We start from the raw sequence: 13,934 nt of genomic DNA, 5'->3' as shown, positions 1-13,934 counted from the left end.
CTGTCGCCATATGGATCGCGTTCAGAAGCACTGACTGCCGGGAAGTGCGCTGCGCTGATCTGAAAAACTGAACAATTGAATGCAATTAACTCACAAGCGCGTCTCAGTTAGTCGCCTGACGCACATTAATGAGGATACACCTGGCACACTTGTTAGACACTTTTGTGAAGGATATGTGTACAGAGCCAGAAAAAATTAAGTGCAAAATTCACAGGAATGCAGCAAAACCTGGCAGCTCCTTTAACATACAGCCCGGCTCTGTCTAGTTGTGAAGAGCTGAGTACACATTTTATCTCGGCTTATGAAGTGACCATTTTCTAGGCCATTCCTTGTTGTGTGGTAGATATTCAGGCCAATATGCCAATATCTCGCATGGATGAAGAAAAACATCTTCAAAGTGAGGAAGTATCAACATCATGCCCCTTGTTACATTGTGGGAAAATAAATAGCTTTAGTTGACTATTTCGGAATTATCATTACCTGCTTTGTTGCATCTCAGAAACCTGTTCACACTTGGCGTAGTGGGCAGGATGCAACATTCCAGAGCAGAAATTGCAGATCAGACAGTAACCGAGTCCACCAGGGGAAGCTTTCCCCTGGGGCCTATGCTTAGCAACTTCCCAAAATTTACAAGAAACAATTTGCTGCCATGGTATTGGGTTAAACGACTCCCAATATGAGATTCCATGAGGTCGGGGCAGAAGCTAGGGTCCAAGAAGAAGAGCCCCCAGCCATGAAATAACAGTCTCTGAGTTGTCAAATGCTGAGTTGGAATGGACCCTAGAATTATGGTAGGAAATGTGAGACATTAGTGGACAATTATGCAGCATCAGAGGAACCCCTACTAATGCTACAACTCTTAGCACTGCCACCCAGAACAAGGAGAAGTCAGAAAGGGGGTATCTCTCTCCCTGCGGCCAGCAAACACTGATTGTATTGCACACCAGGAGAACATGGTGTCGAATGTTGGACCGGTGGCGACAGAGGGACTCATCTCTCGGATCTGCCCAACTCAGGATAGCCGTTAGGGCAGCTGTTAAACTAAAGCTCCCCACGATCGAGGAGCACTCGGTGGGGCTCCATATTCCTAGAAGGGGGAATAAAGACATCTTTTCTGAATGGTCCACTGCCTGGGCTGAATTCACTTATCAATGTCTGTGCTTGCTGCTTTCCAGGACTTTTTTTTCCCTGTTTATTTTTGTCACCCTCCCTCCTTTGCACCAACTCCGTGTGTGCGTCCTGCAGCCGCCGAGCGTTGATGTCAGGACTCTGTTGTCGGGTGTCCCAGGACCAGGGGCTCCATCCCATGAGAAAAGCCAAGGTGTGGTACAAGAAGCTGGCCATGCACATCGTACAGATGGCAATGTACAAGACTTTGGTATCACGATGTGCAGGCCAGACCAGGAACTTCCTTCAGTTCCAGGAAGTAGTGATGAAGTCCCTAATATTTCGTAGTTATGAAAGAGCGGGCCCCAGTACTTCCAGAACTGGAAATGCCCTTGTTGTGCCAGCATAACATTTTCTGGTGAGCTCCCTCAAACTGGAAAGATAGGAATTTCACAAAAAAAAGTTCAAAGTGTGTTACATAAGGGGGATATGAAAGGACACCATTTATCAGTGTGACACCTGCCCTGACAAACCTGGTCTGTGTATGAAAGACTGTTTCAGAGTCTACCACTCATCCATGCACTAAAAAAAATATTTTTGACTTACAAAACTCATATATGCCAACCTGAGGTACACTACATAACTCAAATATGCCACCACGTTAAACAATTCACATATCAGGAAAACACTAGATTAATTCCAATATAGGGTCACTAGTGGGGTGGGTTTTGCACTATTTATGTACATCGGGGGCTCTCCAAAAGCAACATGATGCCCGCAGACCATTTCATCAAAGTGTCATGCACTGTAAAGGGAGAGTAAGTGCAACACGAAGGGATAAAGGAAAGTGAACCAAACACTAGGGAAGGGGGAGTGGAGAGCCCTACACAGATCTAACGTTATCCTGTCTGCCCTATCGTCCCTATATAGGTTCCCCACCTATCGCCGAGCAGGATACCTATTCCCTGCCTGACCATGGCGATAAGCCCTGCACCGGAAAGGACAGGATGAGTGCTAGTCAATCCCCACTACCGCTAAAGACAGATGGAATACACAAACAAGGGGGAACACTTAGCTTGAGTACACTCAAAGAGAAACACAAATGTTCTCCAGCAACACCAAGGAGCAAGATAGCCGACTGCATTAGCTACAAGTTACAACAGGGAACTGGAAATAGAAATAGCAAAATCACCCACAACTTTCCAGCAGCAAGCTAGAAGTTATAAACACCCTGGTCAAGGTGTGTCAACAAGAGCCACGGGAAGGTTGCCACTGGGTCCTAGAGTCAGAAGGCCCAGGAAGAAGTTTGCAAAGCAAACTGCTGAGACCTTCTGCAGTCAGATGCAGAGCGATGGTCTGCAGCCTCTGACACACCTGTGATACAAAGTTTGCATTGCAAAATGTCACTCCTTCCTTTTCGAGCTCTGCCGTATGCCCAAACCTTGGTTTTACTCCATATATGGGGTATCAGCATACTCAGGAGAAATTGCACAAGAGATTTTGGGGTCAATTTTCTCCTGTTACCCTAGTAAGATTTTTGTGGAAAAAAAAAATTATTTAGTTTACACAACCTGACCTTATCATTTTCTGTGAAGCACCTGGGTCTTCAAGGTGCTCACCACAAATGTAGATAAATTCCTTTGGGGGTATAGTTTCCAAAATGAATGGGGTCACTTGTGGGGGATTTCTATTTATGAACATCAGGGGCTCTCCAAATGTGACATCGCATCTGCTCTCAATCCCAGTCAATTTTGAGTTGAAAAAGCCAAACGGCGCTCCTTCCCTTCCGAGCCCTGCGTGCATCCAAACAGTGGTTAACCCCCACATATGAGGTATCAGTGTACTCAGGAGAAATTGCACAACAACTTTTGGGGTCCAATTTCTTTTGTTACAATTGTCAGAATTAAAAATTTGGGGCTGAAAAATATTTTTTTTATTTTCATGGTACTTCGTTATAAACTTCTTTGAAGCACCTGGGAGTTCCTATTACCCTTGTAAAAATAAAAATGTTTGGGTCTAAAGTAAAATTTTAGTTGAAAAAAGTAAAATGTTAATTTTTTGCTTCCACAATACTTCAGTTCCTGTGAAGCACCTGAAGAGTTAATAAACTTATTGAACTTGGTTTTGAGCACCTTGAGGGGTGTAGTTTTTAGAATGTTTGCGTACTTTCTATTATATAGGTCCCTCAAAGTCACTTCAAATGTGATGAGGTCATTAAAAAAAATGGTTATGTACATTTTGTACTAAATTTTCCAAGTTTGACAAATTTCCATTTTTTCACAAATAATATATATCGAAGAAATTTTACCACTATCATGACGTACAATATGTCCCTAAAAAAAAAAATAAAAATCTTAGAATCATTTCGATCTGTTGAAGCATTCCAGAGTGTCCGGGTGTCTCCGGGTGCCCACCGGTGCTGTGGGTGTCTCCAAGTGCCCAGCCGTGTCTCCGGGTGCCCAGCGGTGTCTCCGATGCCCAGCAGTGTCTCCGATGCCCAGCGGTGTCTCCGATGCCCAGCCCGGGGCTCTGCTGACATTTTGCGACAGGCCAGAATCCCGGGGCACTTTCTCGGTTCCCTCTGTGTGATGGACTCTGGCAATATGGCCGCCACCGAGGGCGGTGCATGCGCTGATGTGATCTCGGGACTGAGATCTTGAGAGATGACATCTCAGCGCTGAAATCTCATCTCTCGAGATCTCAGTCCCGAGATCACCATTTGCGCATGCGCCGCCCCCAGCGGCAGCCATATTGCCGGAGTCCATCACCTACAGCTCTGGCAAAAATTAAGAGACCACTGCATAGTTTTATGAAAATAAGCTTTTCTACATTTCTGACAGCCATTCCATTCCAGTGTCACTTGAATTCCAACCAGAGTGCACCTCATTCTACGTAATGTGCTTCTGATTAGGTGATCACCAAATCTTATTTAATGAAGGCAAGTATAAAAAAACCCTGCTGTGGTGTTTACAATCCTCTTGCAATAGGACAAGCTGGATGGCAAAACAAGTGCTAGTAATATCCCAAAAGTAATAGGAATGAAAAAATAACTTTTAACCATGCCTTAGGAGTTGAAAAGCAAAGTCTTGAGTGAGGAAAAGAAGGGCTCAATTCTGGCTTTACTAGCAGACGGATAAAGTGAGCGACATGTTGCCTCCATCCTTAAAATTTCTAAGACAGCAGTCCATTACAACAAGGTCAAGCAGCAGACATTGGGGACAACAAAGCTACAGACCAGCAGAGGGCGAAAACGACTCTCCACTGACTGGGATGACTCATCTTATTCGAATGTCACTCAGCAACCGCAGGATGACATCAAGTGACCTACAAAGGGAATGGGAAATTGTCATGATCCAGGTTGAATATGACAGAGAAAATGCACAAGTAACCTTTTTTTCCTTTGGCTGTGTGCTAAGGTTTGTTTTTTGCCCCCGGTGGCAATTAAGATTATTGCACTGTGGTGTCTTTTGCTCTAAATTTGCCCCCCGGTGGTGCTGAGCATCATTGCACTCTGCTTCTTTAGTTTAGTGCACATGATTATAAAACAAGTGTGATTGCTCTATAAAAGAGTGTCAGGTGTGGTAATCACTGTTGGTGATAGTCCTCAGTTACAAGCAAACCTGGGTGAAGGATGGAGCTGAAGGAGAGTCCCAGGCAGCTCAGTGAGAGTCCTGGAGTGGCAGCTATGGTGTCTGCGAGGAGGGCTGGCATGGCTTGGTGAAGTCGCAGCTATGGTGTCAGCAAGGAGTTCTTGCATGGCTTGGTGGAATGGCAGCTATGGTGTAGAGCTGCACTCATGATGCTGGACTCGGTTGCTGGAAAGCTGGACTCAAGATGCTGGATTCTTTTGCTGGAAAGCTGGACTCATATGCTGGACTCTGTTTCTGGACAGCTGCATGCAGGTGGTGGGCTTTGTTGGATCCAAGGCTGCACTATGGTGTTGGATCCGGTCGGAGGAAAAGATGCACGCAGGTGGTGGGCTCTGTTGCTGGGAGCGTAAGCAACAGAGCAAAGCAAGGTGGTGTTTCCCTGTTTTGTCTCTTTTCCTTATGTGTGTTTTAGTGCAGTGGTGGGATTAGTTTCCGCACCGTCCACTTCACTAGTGAGGGTTTAGGTGCAGGGCGAGTCAGGGTTTTTAGGTTCCTGATCATCGCCCGGTGCGGAACCGGCCTAGGGAACGTTAGGAGTGTAGAGACACTGACTCAGGGGAGTGCAGGAGGTCTCCACTTCCCCGTTTCCCTATCGCAGGGCCACCATTGTTATTGTTACCCAGGTTTTCCCTTTTATTGTTTAAATTCGCCTTACTGGAGGCGGGGTTTCCAGACATACGTGTACTTCTGATATTAGGCCAACTGGAGGCGGTGTATCCAGGGTCACGTGTGTCATCTAAATCCGCCCTGCTGGAGGCGCTGTGTCCAGTCGCACGTGGCCGTGACAGAAATGACACCTGGGGTGAAGTACACGGCCAGAACCATTCATAACAGGCTCCTAGAGGCAGGGCTCAAGTCATGTAAAGCTAGAAAAAAGCCTTTAATCAATGAGACGGAAAGCAGAGCCAGGCTGAAGTTTGCCAAAGACCATAAGGATTGGACCATAGAGGACTGGAGTAAGATAATTTTCTCTGATGAGTCTAATTTTCAGCTCTGCCCAACACCTGGTTGTCTAATGGTTAGACGGAGAACTGGAGAGGCGTATAAGCCACAGTGTCTTGCACCCACTGTGAAATTTAGTGGAGGATCGGTGATGATCTGACGATGCTTCAACAAGGCTGGAATTGGGCAGGTTAATCTTTGCAAAGGACATATGAATGAAGCCGCATACAAGGTTATCCTAGAAAAACAGTACATTCCTTCTGCTCAGGCAATGTTCCCCAACTCTGATGTTGCATTGTCCTGTGTGACGCGACCCGCAAGTCGGTAACTGAAACAAGACAAACAAGGATACACCGGGGACACAGTTACAACGATGGGCCCTACAATAGGGAACGGGGACGTGGAGACCTTCTGCACTCCCCTGAGGCAGTGTCCCTGAACACTCCTAACGTTCCCCAAACAGGCTCTTCACCTGTCGCCAACCAGGATACCTGAATCCCTCACTAGCCCTGCACCTATCCCTTACTAGGGAACTCGTTAGTGCGGACACTGGTCCCACCGCTGTACTAATGTAACATTAGGGAAAACAACAAACAGGGAAAAACAAACAACTTAGCTTTCTCTGTTGCCAATGCTCCTGAGGCAACAAAGTAGGGCACCCAGACACAGCTTCCACCTGAACAGCTGATACACCAAAGCTCTGGATGAGCTGCAAAGCACTGCTCCCAATAGCTGATCTCTCCTCCAAGGTTGGTTGGGGAATGAACAATATCACCAACAGTGATTCAGAGCACCTGACACCTTTTTATAGGAAGGAGGGGAGGGTTAACACCTGCTGGCTAATTTACACATGTAGTAACCCCAGCGGCCACCGGGGGCAACCCATTAGCAGCAACTAAAGTTGTAATAATATCAACGGCCACCGGGGGCAAAACTAACATTAAGCCAGAGGCTTGAAGAAAAAAAAAAAGGTTATATGTGAGCCAGATCTGCCACAATCCAAACATGGATTGTGACATCTGAGGACTGTTGTTTCCAGCAGGACAAAGCGCCATGCCATACAGCTAGGTCAATCAATGTGTGGATGAAGGACCACCACACCAAATCCCTGTCATGGCCAGCTCAATCTCCAGACCTGAAACCCATTGAAAACCTCTGGAATTTAATCAAGAGGCAGATGGATAGTCACAAGACATCAAACAAAGAAGAAATGCTTAAATTTTTGTACCAGGAGTGGCATAAAGTCACCCAAAAGCAGTGTGAAAGACTGGTGGAAAGCACGCCAAGATGCATGAAAGCTGTGATTAAAAATCATGGTTATTCCACAAAATATTGATTTCTGAACTCTTCCCGAGTTAAAACTTTAGTGTTGTTGTTTCTAAATGATTATGAACTTGTTTTCTTAGCATTATTTGAGGTCTGCAAGCTCTGCATTTTTTTTGTTATTTTGACCATTTCTCATTTTCTGAAAGTAAATTCAAAATTTAGTGCTTGGAAATTCGAAGACATGTTGTCAGTAGTTTATAGAATAAAAGAGCAATTTACATTATACTCAAAAATATAAAGAGAAAAATCAGACAAACTGAAAATTTTGCAGTGGTCTCTTAATTTTTAACAGAGCTGTATATGATTGTAATATCCTGGAGACTTCAATCAGTAGGTTATTTGGTGTAAAACATGAACAGTAAAAAAAGAAGCTTTTTTTCTATCGTATACAGTATTTGTGTTGCAAAAAAAATACAGATATTACACAGTAATTTTTCTGTATTCCAGGAAAAAAAAAATTGTGAAAAATGAGACAATTTTTCCACATAAATCAAGGAATCAAAGCCATATACAACAATGTCGGCGAAGAAAAAGACTACAGCTGCTGAACGGCGGAGAGGTAAAAAATGGATAAAATTGGCCGGTGGTCATGGGGTTTTCAGGCTTCATCATTAATGGGTTAAGACTGTAAGCTTAAAATGACTCCAAGTTTTTTTTTTGCTTCAAAAACACTTTTCACCTATTGAAATGATGCGTCACCTCTCACCTTCACCATCCTTACTGGCATATATGCTAGCACACTAATCACACTGTGTCACTGTTTTGTCTGTCTAGCAGGCCTGTCGTAGATAATGGTGCCCACTGCTTACATCAGCGTTCCAGACCAGTGAAAAGCATTGGCGTGAAATCTGTGCATGGTATGCAGTCAGCATATAAGATCCATTCTTGTCTGTCCCTTTCCCAGGCAGAGCGGGACAACGCATTTATTTTTTTTATTTTCTACAGGAGTATAATAAGGCATATTTCCAACCACCATTTATACAAACATTGATTCAACGAGCCTCCCTTATATATAAGAGACAGAAGTAGCAGCGATGAAAAACAAAATTCAAATATTACCCCCACCTGCACTGCGCAAAAAAAAAAGAAAAATTAAGGAAAGGCTTAAATCATGCAAAAAAATGACAAATCAACGGTGAATGGAAACCAAAATTGTTGTCCAATTGGGGGCTGGATTACAAATTCCCAGAAAAAATCAAAGTAAAAAAGTGAAAATGTAATCACAGTAAATGATCATGTGACTCGGTAGTGTGTATGGTGCTGACATGGTTATATTCACTCCAGACATCATTTGGGCATTTTCCCTACTTACTTCCGGTTCTGGCAGGAAAACTTCACATGACCGCTGCAGCCAATCGGCAGCCACAGATTTCCTGCAGCTGTGACATTCTGGATCGCCCTCGGACCCAGGGCGGCGGGGTACTCGGAGCCAGGCCCGTTGGTTTCAATGGGGGATGTCACGGCAGCTGCGACCCGGTCCGTGGCCCTGGGCGTCCATTGTAAAAGGAGAATGGTTGAACGTGTGGATGATGATTAAAGTTTATGAGTGAATGATTCGTGACGCCACCTGTGGTGTTTGGCAATGAAGATGTTAAGACTCTCAGTCTGTTGTGCATACAGGTGCCCGCATCCGTGCCGTGTCCTCCGGATCAGGAGCTCAGTCAACCTCCAGGCAGGATGAAATACTCCGTTCCAACACTCCGCCAACATATGTGCCTTTTCTGAACGTCTCCCTCCTTAGCGCTCGTAGCGAAGTACTCACAGTACTGAGTTACACTGGAGTTCCTCCTGTCAGTTGTTCCTATGAACTCTACTTGTACGGCAGACAGCTGTAGCCTGCTTCGGGGACTCCTTGCTACCTAGTCCCGGCTCACTCACGTTGCTGTTGTGCCCCCAAGTCTTGTGTGGGAATAAAGTGGTGACAACTTCTATTCCTTCGGTGTCTGCTGCAGGACCATTAGTATCCATACAACCTCGGGGACCGGACCCTGGCCTTGCGCTTAGAACTTGAGGAAGGGCTCTGCTCTAACCCTAATCCTTAGTTCTCTTCTTCTCCTTACGTTCCGTACAAAACTATCTTTCTTATGGAGAATTAGGCTTTCTTAATATCTCTCTCCTGTGCCAGCAGACTCAGGTCACTGAAGACTGCTGCAGCACTTCCTTCATTCATCCCACTCAGGGGACCTTCTCTCACAGACTGACCTAGTCAGACTCACCTAGTCCTAATACCTTCCCACTCTTTTGGTGCAGACTAAGCTCCACCCACCTCCCAGCACTCTTCGTGTTCCAAGCAGGGAGCCACCAAAGGTGCTTTGCTACACTACTATGTTGTGTGGGATGCAGGTGTTGGAGTGTGGTCAGGTGTCTCCATCTTACCTGGATGGTGGGGCACCACACCTCAGGAGGAGGTGCAGTACCTCTGTGGCGACTGAACCCTCAGGGGCGCCACAGTTCCATATTTGATCCAGGAGAGCGAGCTAAAAGACTCTTCTGGTTACAGTTCAAACTGATCGTCGCCAGTGCAGCCAATTAGTGATGTCCTGTGTTATAAGAGGAAGCAAAGACACCTGTGAGAGACATGGAAGATGGTGCAGAGTAATAGCAGGGGTTTGGTAAGTATCCATTTTATGCTGTGTTCACAGATATTTGTTTTATTGTGTTAATTTTTTTGGAACATGATGCGATGCAATGGATCAGAACTGATTGTGCCTGAAGGAAAAATGCACCAATCGCCATCACGCTTTTTTTTTTTTTTACCATTTATCCATAGCCTACTAGTCCAAGGTTGCGTCCAGGGGTGTTATGCCCATATGGATGAGAGGACCGCCAACATCAGTGCAAACTTCAGCTGAATGTGAAGGCCAGCAGGTGACATCAGCATGCACATGAATGGGAAGAAACTGAATGGGAGGAGACAGATTAGATATTAGAAAAAACTTTTTGACAGTTAGAGTAATCAATGAGTGGAACAGGCTGCCACGAGACGTGGTGAGTTCTCCATCAATGGAAGTCTTCAAACAGAGGCTGGACAGATATCTGTCTAGGATGATTTAGTGAATCCTGCTTTGAGCAGGTGGTTGGACCAGATGGCCCAGGAGGTCCCTTCCTACTCTACCATTCTATGATTCTATGACTGGGACGCTTGGCAGTGACATCATGCATTCCCGTCGCTTGAACACTGAAGTCAGATTGGAATTATTTAATTTTTCTATGCATTAAAGAACAGCGATAGAATGGAGGACATACCTAACAGGATGGGGAACATACCAGGATGGGGATATATATACCAGGATAAGGGACATATAAACCAGGATGGGAACAGGATTAGGGCCATTTGTATCAGGACGGGGCCCAAGCGTTTACATACACACCAGGATGTGAGATATATATAGCAGGATAAGGGACATATATATCACAATGGGGAACACGTATATACAGTGGCATTTAAAATTTCGGGCACCAATGGTCAAAATTGCTGTTATTGTGAACAGTTAAGCATGTTGAAGATGAATTGATCTGTAAATGCCTTAAAATTTAAGATGACTCTCTTACTTGGTGTTTTAGACTATATATATATATATATATATATATATATATATATTGTAGGGATTCAACTCGCTCAGGAGCAACGGGAGTCAATCAGGAGGCACGTTCCTTTAAAAGTTCATAGGGTTTATTGCTCCATAACCCATAAACCAGCACATAACATAAGGAATAGCCTTTAGTTCAGGCAAAAGCAAGTATAAGTGTCCATTGTTTCAGGCTCAGTCCTGGAGCCTCAGCAAACACAGGAGGCTTATCCCTCCTCACATACAGCCAATAATCACAGGCCTCACCGGGTCAGCAGCCTCAGCACGTGGTCTTCAGGAAGGTAGCACACCTTCCTCCACATAGGCCTGCCGGGACCTTCCACATGGCTCAATCAGATCCATGCGCTCTCTCTCATGTGACCTACTCTGGTTACCTTATATGGTCCGTAGCCACACCCACTGGGTCACATGGCTATGACCTCATCACAGGTCCTACAAGCATTTATACACTCAATTAAGGCATTCTAGACACCGCCCCTAGGTGGGTTTGTAGGTAGCTCTCGCTGACACAGTGTAGCAACAGCTCAGCAGTGCCTCTGCTGATCAACACACATATTCAAGCTTCCATCCCAAGGCCACCTACCTTGGGATACATAACGGTCATTCAGCATCCTATACCCATTACCACAATGGATATGCCTGTAGGCCCGTCCTGGGACACCCAAACATCGCCCCCTAGCGGACATAGTGGTCACTACACCATAATATATACACACACACACAGTATGTATATTTTATTTTATTTTTTTCATGTTTCAGATTTTAAATATTACAAAAAGGAAAATGGTCCGATGCAAACGTTTGGGCACCATTGAAGATCTTTGTGCTCAGATAACTTTGACCAAGGTTTCAGACCTTAATTAGCCTGTTAGGGTTATGGCTTGTTCACTATCATCATTAGGAAAGGCCAGTTCAAGATAAGGTTTGGAAGACCAAGCAAAATTTCAGTGAGAGCTGCTCATAGCTTGCTAAAGTGGCAAATCAGAACTCCCACTTGACTGCAAAAGACCCTCAGAAAGATTTAGCAGACACTGAAGTTGTGGTACAATGTTCTACCGTTCAGAGACACCAGTGGCGGATTATAATGAGGTAAATCTGGGCGGTAGCCCAGGGCCCTGTGGTGTGGAGGGCCCACCAGCCCAGGGTAAATTGCCCCGTTATAATACGTCACTAGCTTCAGGACGTGCAACTTTACCGCTCACCTATACTGGTTACCTGGGACGCTGTCTCTTTAAATTCAAAAAACCCACTCATTTAATCAAGCTGAACACTTTACGCATGCGTTGTCCCACGCTGCCCAACTGCATTGCAGGAATTTTAGTTCCCTCCGCCTTGGAACCTTACTGCTTGGGACGCTCTGGGACACTACAGTTCCCGTGGTGCTTTGCGTCTCAGGTGGGCGGACCGTTGCTGTAGTAGATACTAAACTTGAATGCGGCGGCGGGAAGAGATTATAGTAATCAGGGAGGGAGATGTGTGATACTCAGTAGCTGCTCCGCACCCGGCACTGGCGCTCAGCGGAAGTGTAAGTATCTCACTGTGTCCATTGCTGGGGCTGTGGCTGCATGGCAGTCATCCTGTGTGAGCGCGGTACATGGCCGCTTACTAGCGCTCTGCTGTCATAAGCCTGGTATAGTTAGTGTATACAGTCACTGTGGTGTAATGCACACATTGCGGCTCTGGCTTCCATTTATTGCGAATACATCTGGTGCTGTATACCATGTGCCGCTGCCTAAAAACGAATATATTCAGCTCACCTTTTTTACTTGTCACATTGGAGGCAGTTCTTTGGTGAAGGTGCTAGGAAATGTCACAAGCTGACATAAATGCAAAGATCCAAATATTCCAGCACATCTTCTTACTTAAAAATAGAATCTTTATTGAGAAATCTTCATAAAAAATCCAAAAGCAGGATACAGGTTAAAAAACCATGGTAAAGACAGGCATTTACGCCTTTCAACTCAACAGAGTCTTACTCATAAGTCTTACTCATGTGCCGCTGCCTGTATACCATGTGGTGCTGTATACCATGTGCCGCTGCCTGTATACCATGTGCCACTGCCTGTATACCATGTGCCGCTGCCTGTATACCATATGGTGCTGTATACCATGTGCCTCTGCCTGTATACTGTGTGGTGCTGTATACCCTGTGCCGCTGCCTGTATACCATGTGCCACTGCCTGTATACCATATGCCACTGCCTGTATACCATGTGGTGCTGTATACCATGTGCCGCTGCCTGTATACCATGTGCCGCTGCCTGTATACCATGTGGTGCTGTATACCATGTGCTGCTGCCTGTATACCATGTGCCACTACCTGTATACCATGTGCCGCTGCCTGTATACCATATGGTGCTGTATACCATGTGCCGCTGCCTTCATACCATGTGGTGCTGTATACCTTGTGCCGCTGCCTGTATACCCTGTGCCACTGCCTGTATACCATGTGCAGCTGCCTATATACCATGTGTTGCTGTATACCATGTGCCGCTGCCTGTATACCATGTGGTGCGGTATGCCATGTGCCACTGCCTGTATATTATATGGTGCTGTATACCATGTGCTGCTGCCTGTATACCGTGTGGTGCTGTATATCCTGTGCTGTTGCCTGTATACCCTGTGGTCCTGTATACCATGTGCCGCTGCCTGTATACCATGTGGTGCTGTATACCATGTGTCGCTGCCTGTGTACCATGTGCTGCTGCCTGTATACCATGTGCCATTGCCTGTATACCATGTGCCACTGCCTATATACCATGTGGTGCTGTATACCATGGGGCTGTGTTATATACCATGGGGGTACATTATGTTCTATGGGGGAGGCTGTGTTATATAATATGGGATGCTACATTATATTCTATGGGGAGGTGGGTTGTATTATATTCTGTTCGGGGCTACATTATATTCTAATGGTGGCTGTTTTATATTTATTATATTCTATGGGGGGTGATTGCATCATACTCTATTCGGGGCTACATTATATGAGGAGGCTACATTATATTCTAGGGGGGCTAGATTATATTGTATGGGGGCTTCATTATACTTTATGAGGGGGCTACATTATATTCTATTGGGGCTGCATCTATAATATAACGCTGTAAGCGTCACTCTGTCCGAAGCCTTTATAGACTGCGCAAGCGCGACGCGCCTGCGCAGTCAGGCTCCAGACAGAATGAGGCAGCCAGCGGTGAGGAGTGTGTATGGCGCCCGAAGATGGCGGTATGCTTAAATACCGCGATTTCGGGCGCCATACATACATACTTACCTGACCGGGAGGAGCGTTGCCGCGGCGCTTTTCTTCGGCCGAAGACCGGGAC

This window comes from Dendrobates tinctorius, unplaced genomic scaffold (genome assembly GCF_039654945.1).
Source record: "Dendrobates tinctorius isolate UK_male_01 unplaced genomic scaffold, ASM3965494v1 ptg000039l, whole genome shotgun sequence".
NCBI lineage: Eukaryota > Metazoa > Chordata > Amphibia > Anura > Dendrobatidae > Dendrobates > Dendrobates tinctorius.
Note: the sequence above shows the minus strand (reverse complement) of the source record.